This window comes from Anas acuta, chromosome 7 (assembly GCF_963932015.1).
Source record: "Anas acuta chromosome 7, bAnaAcu1.1, whole genome shotgun sequence".
Classification (NCBI taxonomy): domain Eukaryota; kingdom Metazoa; phylum Chordata; class Aves; order Anseriformes; family Anatidae; genus Anas; species Anas acuta.
Genome location: NC_088985.1, coordinates 32604193 through 32617202, shown reverse-complemented (window position 1 = coordinate 32617202; position 13010 = coordinate 32604193).

The window sequence follows — 13010 nt, the reverse complement described above, 5'->3', positions numbered from 1 at the left end:
GAGACGAAGAGGAGGAGGAGAGGGAGGGAGGGAGGCGGCTGAGCTGCCCGGCTGGAAACTTCTGGTGGCCTCCAGCACCGCGCGCTGCTGCCGGCTGGGGGTGTCCCAGCAGCGAGGGGCAGCCCCCTGTGGGCGCTGGGTGGGGGTTTTGGGTGAGAAATGGAAGAAATAAGGGCTGCTGCGGGTCAGGGAGCGCACAGGCGTTGCTCTTCAGGCTCGGCTGCTTGGTTGTCCTCATGAGCCACGGCCTGCAGCACAGGGGCCGAGGCAGGTGCCTCTTGGAGGTTGCTTGGAGCAGGGCGCGGGGTGACCGCCCTGTCCCTCACACAGCGGCATCACCTGCTGCAAAGCTTCAAGGAATCGCAGGCACACATTCCTCTGAGATGGATGCTCATTACCAAAGTATCTCTTGCTTTGGAAAATGCCGCCCGCACACCCCTAGGGCAGGCAGGACCACAGATCCCTTGATACGCCTCGATGCTGATACTGCCGCGTGCCCTGACCCTGAGTGTTGTTATCACACCGCCAGACCCAGCCCTTGCTCAACCCTGCTCCATCATTCCCCCAGCCCTTCATCCCGTACACTCCCCTGGATCCACACAGTTTGCCATCAGGGACTGCTTTTTCTGTCACTGCTGCGTGCCTTTGACTCAGGAGTATCGTAAACAGATGGTGGATTTCAGCCTTCACTTTCAGATGCCAGCATTGCCATCATCATTACTGACTTACCCATTTCCTGTAGGTACCTGCCTTGGTACCTAACACATCTTGCAGCCAGTCTGGCAGCGTGGTGCCAAGCCCTCGACATGCCTGCTACCTGTCCTGCTCCCTCAGTGCCGTAAGATCTCCGCTCAGCCTCACCAGTGTCAGCATTTACCTCAAAACACTTCATATCAGAGATCTGCCCCGCTTCCGATCTGTAAAAATCTGCAGAGAAATTTCACTGTCTCGTAACAGAAAGAGGCGCGCTCTCACCATATGTTCTCTGTGGCGTTTGGGAGTCCCCGCCAAGCCAACAACAGCAGCTGATTCCGGCGTGGGGGACACAGATGTTAAAAGGTCTTGCAGGAGAATGGCTCGCGTAAGCTGAGGAAGTAATACAGATGGGATTTGTATCTGATTGTGTAAATAAAGAAGTCAATGGGTTTCTTTGTTTTGCTGCAGCTGATTGCTAACCATACACTTAGCAGAGTTAATAAGAAAGGTCAGCAAGTAGGTGAAAATAAAAGGAAAATGCTAAGGAGTATGTTAATTAAATTCTTGTCCATGACAGGTACTTTTTAACTAAAAAGGCTTTAGCTTTAAAGCTAAAGCTGCAAGGACTCCCAGGTAGGTGGTGTATTTCAGGGCAGAATAATTTATGGAGATGTTCATGTAAGGAGTACTACTCAGCAAGAAATCTTGGGTTCAGGAAAATTTCTTTTTAAGATATGCAAATTTATGTAGTCACTGGCTAATTTCAGATGAGACTTCAAGCTGAGGATGTATAATATATTCCTTTTCAGAAGGGACAACAATCAAGAAGCATTTCCTATTTTCTGCAGAGACCGCTGTCTTCTTCATATAGGTGCAAGCGCAGCACTCCTGATGTCTCCAGGTGCATACCTGCTTTGCATACCCAGGGGAACCAGTCTCAGCTTTTGCTTTGGGGTTTGCTCCAAAATAACAAGAAACCATGTAATCAGAGTTGCTCGGAGTTAATACACTCTATAGGGTCTTCACAAATCTTGAAAATGGGCTCTTTTTAGAACAAATAGAAAATGATTACACTCATGTGCAGAACTGGATTTCTAAGGATGAGTCTAGGACCCCAAAGCCAAGCCAAGCCATTGCTTCCTCAAGCCATCCCTTGCATCATCTCTCAGTTTGGACCTTGCTTACAACTACGGAGAGAATTTGCCTCCGCTTCTGCGTTGGCCTGTGGCTGCCTGAGCCTTCAGGTGCAGCTCCCTTATAGACACCTTGGGCCAGCACAGCAGCCGGGCAGGCTACAGACCAACCTGGGGAACTTCCCCACAGGCCGTGATGATCCTGACTCAAGGACGCTGGTGACAGATGTGTTGGAGGTGGTCTGGCATGCTTGTGAGGACTGCCCCTGGCTGCAGAGCCCCCTCCTTGATGTACCATGCTGCTGGCTGGGGTTGTTGAAGCAGCAGCGTGCAATGGTTACTCACTGTATAAACAAGCAGCTATCTCAGGTGTATCAGGAAGTAACATGTCTTGTGGTAAGCTCTAAATTGGCTTTGCAATTTATCTTCTGGGTACCTGTGACGATTTAGCAGATCACCTGGACAGAAAGGCACTATTAATCAGGATTATGAGCTGGAATGTTTGTTCTGGATCAGGTATTCCAGAAAGCTGTTGCTGAGGAACCTGTGTGTAGGCAATGGGTAGGCAGTGCATATGGCACGTGCCTTGTGCTCTATTTCTGAGCAGGAGTCAGTCCAAGTTCTCTGCTGGAGTCATCTCAGACTGATTCATAAGAAAGCTCTGTCAATAAATGCAGCGGGCACATGAAGTCTCTCAGTATTCTAATTTGAGAGACATCTTATGACAACCTACCACTATGACTTCCACAGCCTGGTGTTTCATCCAAATCCAGCACCAAACACCCCAGAAGTTCACTGTCTGAATGCACTGCTCTGGGTACACAGAAAACTTCAGATAAAAGCAAAAAGATCTCAAGCAACGATTCTCTGCTTAGGAGGTGGAGGTGTTTGGCTTCATGGTTTGTTCAGAATGATGATTATTTTTTTCATCTACAGCACACACACACACACACACACACACACAAAGAGCTGCTAATACAATCGGGCCCCATATTTCAGAAAATTAAAAATGCAAAGCCTTTATAAAAAGCATTGCGTATCCATCCACAGGCAGTCTGAGCTCGTGCTGACTGCTCTGTTGGTGCAGACATGGTATGGTGCATACAGCACGGTCACGTCATCTGCTCACTGCAGTTACAGTAATAACATGGGAATTATTCGACATATAAATATAGTTCCTGTGGACTTTAATAGAAAGCACAAAGCATTAATAAGGAAGTAGATGGCTCAGTGTGCCGGCTAAATGGAGAAAAGCTTTTAAAACCTCCATGTTGAAATCGCAGTGCAAGCCTGGGCATTCACAAAGCCCATACTCGGATTTCTAAATTTCAGATCGTTTTAAACCTGAAAAAGACTCCAGAAGCTAGTTCCAGTATTTTTTTTTCCTTTTTTTTATTTCCATGGGGAATACAACCCTGCCTTAAGTCAGGGAGTGAATCTGTGAACACACCCAAACCAGCTTTAATGTCTGTGATCTGTACGCAGAGAAAGCAAAATTCACTGCAGAACACAGGCAACAGAAAACATCCTGGGTTTTTAGAACTCCTGATTTTCCTAATATGTTATGCATGGCACGAGTAAGCTAAATTATTTACAAAATGGGCATTTTGGGGTGATCATTCCCTGCTTTTCCTGAGGCAGTTAGGCAGAACTCTAAGCAGAGAGCTTATCTGGATCCAGGGAGCAGGACAACCTTGCCTTACCTCGTTAGAAATCAGGCGGATGAATCAGAGTCCATCACAGCCTCTCCCTTGCTCTTTATTTTTTTTTTTTTTTAATTGCTGCAGTGGTCATCAGCCATTAGTATTTAGAGACCTCCCCCTAGTGGATGAGCTGCTGCTCTGTGCTCCAGGCTGCGGTGACCTCGACATCTTTCACTTTTTCAAGGTTTACCAGCAAACCAAAAAAAACAGGAGAGAGAAAGAGGAGTGTTGCCAGAACGGAGTGTGCCCAGCAGCAGGCACCGTGCAGTCAATGAGAGAAACAGCTGAAAAGGGAGCTCGAAACCCATCTTTCATGAGTAAAACGATCCTTTGAAGAGCAGTAGCGGAGTACGCCGCATGGGGAGATGGCAGTTTTTGTCCATTTTCTGTGGTACTGCAGGTGATTTCGTAGAGTCAGAGAATCATGGAATCGTTTGGGTTGGAAAAGACCTCTGGGATCAGCCAGCCCAGCCTCGGAGCAGCCTCATAGCGGTGCTCTGTCCATCGTCACTCCTCCAAAATACTTTTATCCCCTTGGACTGGAGGAGCCGACAGCATCTCTGTCCCTTCCCCTGGCAGGCAGAAAAAAGAAAAGGAAAAGGAAAAGGAAAAGGAAAAGGAAAAGGAAAAGGAAAAGGAAAAGGAAAAGGAAAAGGAAAAGGAAAAGGAAAAGGAAAAGGAAAAGGAAAAGGAAAAGGAAAAGGAAAAGGAAAAACATTCAGAGCAGGCATTTACAAGTCTCCTGATCAGAGGAGTGAATCCTACTCATTATGATCATTTTCCAGTTATAAACTAATTTCCTTGCTGATGGAATATACGATGATGGACTAGGCCAGGTAACCACCCCACCTCCAGCAGCAGCTCTGACTCATGTTGAGGTGTGAATTTGGTCAGGCTGGCTGAAGCGCTCGCTGCTTTGATCTGTCAACTCTGTCTTCTGCAGCCCCTGCAGCAGGGACACAGAAGGAAACATCTCCACTGCAGCCCACAGCCTGCAGATGGATGAATTTCCCTTTGAAATGTGAACAGAGGACAATATTCTGTAGCTCTCAATCAGATGTATCTTCTTCAGCCATGCTGCTGCAGGATCAATAACACCTGACAAGGCAGCGGGGTAACCGGGGACTTCTGCTCAACTGGCTGAGGCAGAACCGCAGCTCCAGGCTTTCAGGAGAAGACTGAAACCTGGATAATGCCTAAAACCTGTTCATTGCAGAGCTAGGGGAATATTTCTTTCCAAACTTAATCCATTTTCAGAAATACAAGATGAGGCTGCGCTTATACTTGACATTACTTTAGGGTTTGCATAACTGCTGTTAATTCTAAGTGGTGGTAACAGATTATTTCCCCCCTAAATTCTTGACTGTAGTAGATACTGACTGAAAAGATCATTAGCTGTTTTTAGCTTTTTTTTTTTTTTGGCTGTTTTTAACCAGAACAAGACTGTTCACCTTTCCCATTGTTTGTATTTCTAAATACTCCAGGGCACTGGAGAACTAGATTTTTGTCTCCTAAGTGCATATTACACACTTTCTCATCTCCTTCTGTATTCTCATATTTTATTTTATTTTTGGCTGATCATCTGTTCTGTATGCTTTAGTGGTTTAAATATCACATCTACTAAACAAATTACAGACTGCGCAAAGCAGAAGGGCAGTGGATCTGATCTCCAGAGGCACGGTAAGATCCTCGCTATGCCCCAGGACAGCAAAGCCCTCCTTTTGTTCCCCAGTGCTAGACTGTGGCCGGGCAATCAGCTGGAAGAGATCACTTCAGCAGCTTCTTCAGCAGCTCCACAGCTGCCAAAAGAGCTGGCTTTGGCAAGGCAAGGGTCCCATCCGACAAAACCTGTTGAGATTTCTTAACTGTCCAAGATCTTCAAAAAAATCTTTATTTTTTTTCTTCTGTGCCTATAAAAACTGGATTATCATCCTGAGATAACACTGTGCTTAGGGTCCTTGGCTCTTGGTTCAGGTCTCTTGGTTCAAGTCTCTTGGCCCTTACCCAAATCAGAGATTTAACCACTATCTTACAGCCCAGTAAGAGAGCACTTCCATACCACCAGATCACTGCATGTGCATTTTCTGTCTCCCCTCTTGTCTGAGAACTTTCCTATCATGCAGTGGCATTTTTGCCCAGTAAAGATGTTAGCAGCAGCTTGGGAGAGGAAGAGAGACTAGAAATGATAAACGAATCCTTCTCAAGATGAAGTTAGGCACAGATGTATTTTTAATGGTAATGATGTTTGTGGGGGTTATCTCCTGCCTGTAAGTGTGCTCCGTGTGTATGTTTGGTGAGTTTGCTTTTGAGACATTAAAACACGCGGATGAAAATATAATTTCCATCCCAAATAAGGTATAAATTAAAGGTAAAATAAATATAAGTCCGTCCCAAATAAGGTATACATTTTTGCTTTTGAAAATTATTTATTAAACCTTTACCCTCCACTGCTTTAATCAATGGGAGCAGCAAGTTCTGGGACTGACGTTCTCCATATTTTACCACGCTTTTTAGCTCTACATCTACACTGGGAGCGATGCCAACTCTAAACATCCAGGGAGAACTTGCAAGAAAGGGATCTGAGTGCACAGAGCTGGCAGTAACGCCCAGCAGGCAGCAAGACCTGGTACTACAAGGCGCTGGGCATTTTAGATCCCAGGAAAGTCATAAATTGTTCAAAACCTGGGCTCCTGCACAGCTGAGCCCTGCTGGGCCCGGGTCCCCTCAGACTGAACACACGCTCAGTTTGGGATGCTGTCATCTGGGAGAGTCTGGCCAAGTGCATGTTGTATAATTTTCTTCTCTGACATGAAAGCAGCTAGAAGATTTCCCAAATACCTTTAGAGAATTTGAGGTCGCAGGATTACACATGCTTACTTGCTCGTCAAAGACTGTCCGGGTGAATTTTGCACAGAATCCCTGTCCTGCTTTGATAATCAGACCCGTCTATGCGTGCAGCTCCTCCTTTTGCCTGTTCCGGGACTGAAGACTTATCAACAAAATTTCTGTAAGAGTTTTTGATGCAAGGTTGATGAGATGAGAATGCAGCCTTCTGCGGTACCTTCTTAGCACAGCGTGTTCCCATGACATGTTTTAACTGCACAATTAATGAGCGTACAGAGGAGACACGGGAACCTAATACAGTACTCTTGCTTGTCATCATTTATCATAATCAACAAAAACGTTGAATGATTATGAAATATGCATAATGGAAGAAAAAAAATTAAAAATAAATCAAGTCTTATGTTTGGAATAACTTGCCTTTTGGGTCTGAATAGGCAAAGAAAGGCTGATCATGGAATCCTAGAATCCTAGAATCACGGAATCATGGAATCATGGAATCATAGAATCAAAGAATGGCTTGGGTTGGAAGGGACCTTAAAGATCACCCAACTCCAACCCCCTGCCATGGTCAGGGATGCCACCCACCAGATCAGGTTGGCCAAGGCCCCATCCAGCCTGGCCTTGGGCACCTTTAAGGATGGGGCATCCACAGCTGCCTGTGCCAGTGTCTCACCACCCTCTGAGTGGAGAATTTCCTCCTAATGTCAGCTCCACATCGTCTGATTACACCATGCAATATCCTCTGTAACTGCAAGAATAAAAAAGCTGGGGGTGATTTTGGTAAGCAGATTTAAGAAAATCATGCAGTCCAGGTGGTGGGGAATCTTCAACAGATTGAAGTTACAGCAGCTATGTGTTTCATAGTTTGCTTTGCAAAAATAACACAACGGTTGTCAGTACATCTGGCAAGAATCTGCTGGAACTTGAGTCCTGTAACCTCAGATTCAGTGATGTCCTGGGCAAAAATGTGCGTTGGAATTGGCTCATCTCATTAAGATTGCCAATGTTGCACAGAAATGAGAGGGAGGTTGGGATCTTGTCCATCTGCACATCATGCAGATGTCTTCTGGTGAGATGGCCAGGTGATTTTCACTCAGTTTAACACCAAGACACTGTGAACATGCTGGCCACTGAAAGCACCTCCAATTAAGTTGAAGATGCAGTCTTCAAAGTTTCTTTTTGTTAGCTTCAGGAAGGCAAGGCTGCATCAGTCTATTCACATATTTAGCTCACTGATTTTATCAGATCACATTTTGCTCCTGTTAGCCCTGTGGGATCACATCCAGTGTTTTTTTTCAGAGTTTAGACTATGATCAAATAGGAACAGTGTGGCATAACAGAAGGTTTTATTTTATTTTAGGATATGTGTGTGTTTCCTCATTGCAAACTTAGAGTTGACAAATAGATGACAAATTCTGGATGGCATTTGAACTAAACTTTCATTAAGCTGGCAGCATCTTTATGTTTATTTTTGGTGGAATGACCTTTAGATGTGTAAGGGCTCTAGATGCTTCCTGATTAAGTTATACGTCCACGTAAGAAACACTTTCAGCTCTGAGGAATTACGTGGGGGCGATCGATTAAGGTAGCTTCCACTTTCTCAGAGCCTCCTGCTCAAATTGTGAGATAACTGGGCTGTAGGGGGGAGCATTTGTATAAAACAAGGCTGAAATGTAGAGGGCTCTTTCTTAGTTGCAGCTCCTAGTACTGTCTCTCTTTACAACCAGGTGTTTGAGAACAGCTGCTTGGGTCGAGGAGCTCCATGAAGAAACAAGGCCAATTCCTCTGGTTTTGACCTGTAGTAAGATTTCTTCCTCTTAGGAAAAAAAGTAACTGATGTTAAAATAAAAGAGTATTTCAGTACAGCTAAAATAAAAGGCCATTTCAATGCAGCAAACTGAGCCCTCTTTGTGTTTTCTCTTTCCTTTTTTTTTTTTTTTAAATTTTATTTTGAATCATTTGACTGTTCCATTTCCATGTTCTTATGCACTACTGTTAATTAGCTTACGTAATGCAGCTCCCATCCTGACCTGGCTCTGATCTCCTGCGTGCCTGCTGCGAGGAGAGGGGCTGGGGAATGCTTATGCATGGGTGCTCATCAGCTGCAAAATTCATACAGCTCGGACTAGTAGCCTTGTAGATGTCAGCCTTAAAGCTAAGTCAGATAAAACATAAATACATCTCATTTACATTTCATCCATGAAGGATTAGGACTTTGGGGGAGAATTCAAAGGAAAAGAAAACAAGAAGGAGGTCAGGAGTGGAAAGCTCGTTCTCAGGCCATGATGTAAGTTCAGACTTCTTTCCTGGTTTCACTCCATAACTCTGTGCCCAGCTCCAGTTTGGGAGTCTGCCTGACCAGGGGCTGGGTGTCAGTCACAAGAAGCCCTCCAAACATTGCTCCTGGTCTTTCTGCTACACATCCATGTTTACAATTGTTTTGAGTGTCACTGCACAGGCTGTACAGGATAATTTGATCGGCAAAGGAAGACAAATGAAAGCCACCAGATTTACAAGAGGTTGGATTCTCAAGACTAACCCTCCTGCTGCTGAAGCGAGGACGGCAGAGAGAGAGAAAAGACTTCATGAAGGCACATTCGCTTCCTTCAGATCCTGACCCAAGCTCTGAGTGGGGCTGCCCCACGTCTTGTGGTGTGGTGCCACCGATGCTCCACCTTGTGCAGGATGGCACAGCCTCACCAAGTTGCTTGCACTGCCTGAGCAGAGGGAGCCCCCCTTCTTGGGCAGGAACCTGAATATTTGCTCTGTTTTCATTTCTTCCATAAATCTGTAAAATGCAGTTCAGTAGAACTAAAAAAAGATGAGGTGAAAACAAGTTAGCAAAGCATCTCTGCAAAACTTCATTGCCACCGCACAGCTCCCAGACTTGCCGTATGCAATTAAGAATAAGGTATGCAAGGCAACAAGTTCTATAAGATAAGCTGTATTTAAAAAGAGATAAATGAAGAGGCTAGTCCCAAACAAATCCTTGCTAGAACCTATAGTTAATGAAAGCTGTTTGTAGGGAATGTTCTTGTAGCATCGTCTGTCCACTGGAATAAGCAATGTGTTGCTGGAAAACAGAGATAATTGGCTGACCACAGATTATAAATGCTGTCTTAATTTCTTGTTTGGCCGTGTTATCATTTGGTAACTTCTTCATTTCATTCCTAATGCTTTGAGCCCTTTCTTGGTCATAGGTTTGCTGCGACAGAGGGGTGCTGACTTGGAGCATCCTTGAGATTTTCTGTGCTAGCAGCTGCAGGGAAGAATTGCTGTATCTCACTTGAAAATATCATGATGAATCACAAAACTTTACGTCCATCAACTAAATATCAGCTGTAAATAAATTAACAAAAAGACCACATAGGACTCAGTGCCTAAGAAGTGGTTATATGGAAAATAAGTCTACTCACTACACCTTACTTTGTTTTTAAGGAGATTACTGCTTTGGCAGGTAGAAACAGTTGCAGAGGTAAAATGGGCCATTGTACTTAATGAATGATTGTCTTTACACAACGCTAAATGACATTCTGTTTAGCAAATTAGAGCTACATAAAGGTATCAAGGCATACATAACAAACAGATTAAGACATGCTAATTAACAAATCTCAAAAAGTAATTGTTAATGGGAAAACGTAATTGAATAATGGTGTTTTCAGAGAAGTTCTCAATGCTATCCAACGCTCTGAATATCGTGTCAGTCTTTAAACCTACTAGAAGCACTTCATTTCTAGCATGTACTTTGAGAAGTCATCTAAGTCAGCTCCCAAGTGCCTTATAAAGTGCTTCCCTCCTTGAATGTGGATGTAATTAAGTCTCACGTGATACAGCAAGTTGCCGGGACCTTACATGTCTCTGAAGCTGAAATGTGCCTGCCTCTTTTTAAACTCATGTTAAGAAGACAACTTTTGTGTCACTTCATGTTCCATTTTCTAGTGGGTTGTCCCCAGCCATTTGCCTGACCCTGTCCTCAGCCTTGGTGAAGGTCTTCTGCCACACGCTGGTCTGGTGTAAGAACTAATGCTGGGTTCCTTGCAAAGGCCTCTTTGGTTTCATGGATGGAAGGCCTAAGAACCTTCTTAGGCAATCTGGAGGGGTTCATTTTGTCTATTTGTCTCCAATTTTCTCTGTGATCAGCTCTTCATACTATGCCTACAGTCCTTCAAGTGTAACCAAGTGGTTACAGCACCAGTGCTGTAAAGGCAGTTCCTGGGGATGTCTAAGTTCGATTTTTAGAATTCACATTATTTTGCCATGTCTTTCATGTTAAAGGACAATATTACCAAAACCCATGTATATAAAGTGGCCAAACACTGACAGAAAGGTAGAATAGAAGCAAACAAACTTTGAGTTACTTCTGCAAATGGAATGGTTTGATCTGGCACAAATACAGCTCTCCAGCAGGTTTTGGTTCAAGTGGGTCCTGCTCACCTTGTTATGTGCCTCTCACCACCTCTGAATAAATCTTACATCCTTCTCCACAAAACAGTATTCGAATACTCACTGTTCCGTGGCCTCTGCCAGACTAATACAAACTGGGAAGCTTGAACTCAGGAAATAAATTTTCCTCAAAGATTTTTTTCATTATTATTATTTATTGCTGTGTTTAACAATAATGCTTGCACTGCCAGGGACATGGCAGTTGTGATGGGGCTGCAGATTATTGATGCTAGTCGGTAATGGGCAGTCCAACGCCATTTCCATGTCTTGCAGCAAGTCATCTTTCATGCTGCATCGTTTCGTGTAGCAATAAACACTGCAAACCATCATAACATCCAGAGAATGCCCATGATTTACAGATTATGGCCCAAATAACCAAACACACGAAATAAATAATTGCACTCTTCAATCTGGATATATGTATATAGCTCTATATATCATCTGTATATCCAGACCCGGATATCTTCTGGCATGACCTGAAAAAAAAAAAAAAAAAAAAAGCAAAAAGCAAGGTTTAAAGGGCAAAAAATGAGGAGAGTTTGTGTGAAGTTTCATTAGAGCAAGGTATTTTTAAGTGAAGAGATATTTTTAAGTTCTGAGTGTTGTTTTGATTGGGTTTGGAGATAGCTGGTCATTTTGCATATAGCAGAATATTTAAAATATTTTGGTAATGTAATCTTTAAAAAAAATCTGCCTCTGAACGAGAAGGTTTCTGTTTTGCATTGCTGCTGTAAATGAAGTGGCTCTTCTCAGAGAAGTGTTTGCGATCACATTTACGGATGCATATTCCAGGTTCATTCACTTTTTTAGCCCACAGACATTACTAGGAGGCACTGCTGATCTGCATACATTGTGCCAAGGTTTCAGTCTATCAGGTGTGGATCACACAGACGTGGTGTCAGTTTTACAGGACACACGGAGCAGGGCCAACTCCTGCTGAGCTGCCGGTTATTTTGCAGCTTAGGCAACCCTCAATGCCACACATATGGCTTGCATCGGGAGTCATTTTTGCCCATGCTATAGAAATACGTCTTCTATCAGGCCTCCAACCTGGGTACATGCAGGGCACTAAGCAAGCCACTTCAGCGGGACACGGTGCCCCCAGCAATGGGCACAACGCTGGAATTTGCCCCCACCACTGGTATCCAGCATCTCTGCTCATGCCTCCTGCTGCTGCCGGTGGCGGTTCTGACCATGAAGAGCTTGGTTCCTGCTGGGTGCATGGGTTCTTGATGGTCTTTGACTATACTAATCCCATAGCTGGATTCTTCCAGTGATTCCCAAGGTATTCAACCTTCTGTGTTTTCCAATGCATTGTAAAAAGCTACTTGAAGCACCTATCATCCCATGTATACTTCTAAAACACATGCGGCATCTAGCCAGGAGGGCTGCTGCCAAAATACGTGCCTGGCAACAGCCTTGCGTGTTTAAGTCAAAGCTGGGAAAACATTGCTGTGGGAGCAGCAGGCATGAAAATAACTAGTCTGATAAGTATATAGGCAGTTTTCTTCACAATGTTACTATTTTGGAAGAGGGAGAGCATTTAGTAGTACTTGAATATGCAATGTGTACACAAATTGAATTTCTTCCAGAATAAGTGCTGTGATTATTCTGCCAGTGAGGAACTCATACTCCGCCTATACAGAGTTATTCTGATCCGTTTCCTAATTGGCAATGCCTAATTTAGCTTGTTACTAGCTACAGAAAAATAAAAGCTACCAAAATTCTTCTATTAAATGTTTTTTGTAATGAGACCATTTAATGGCGTTAGCAGGGATTTTTATGTTTGATTTTAAATTTATTTATTTATTTATTTATTTATTTTCTCAGAAGTTTTAAGGGAATAACGGAAAAGCAATGCGGTAAACTGAAAATTCATTCCAGCGTGCTCAAATATTTGTAATGCACGTAACCATAGTTTGTTAGCTGCTCATGTGTTCCCCTCAACATGAAGACTGGGTTTTGATGCACCGTCTGAACGGTTTTAGGCTGTTTTTGTCCAGCCTAACCTGCTCTCCTTTGTCAGTGTGAATTCTGTGTGACAACGGCGCTGGCTCTTGGAAAATTGTCCAATACCCAAGATGTGAAGAATGGAAATATGGGAATTTTTATACCCAAACAGCAGCACTGTGAGAAAGGACAGCACTTCCAGAGAGCTTCAGGAGAACGCTGCTTGATGCCTCTGCTGAAA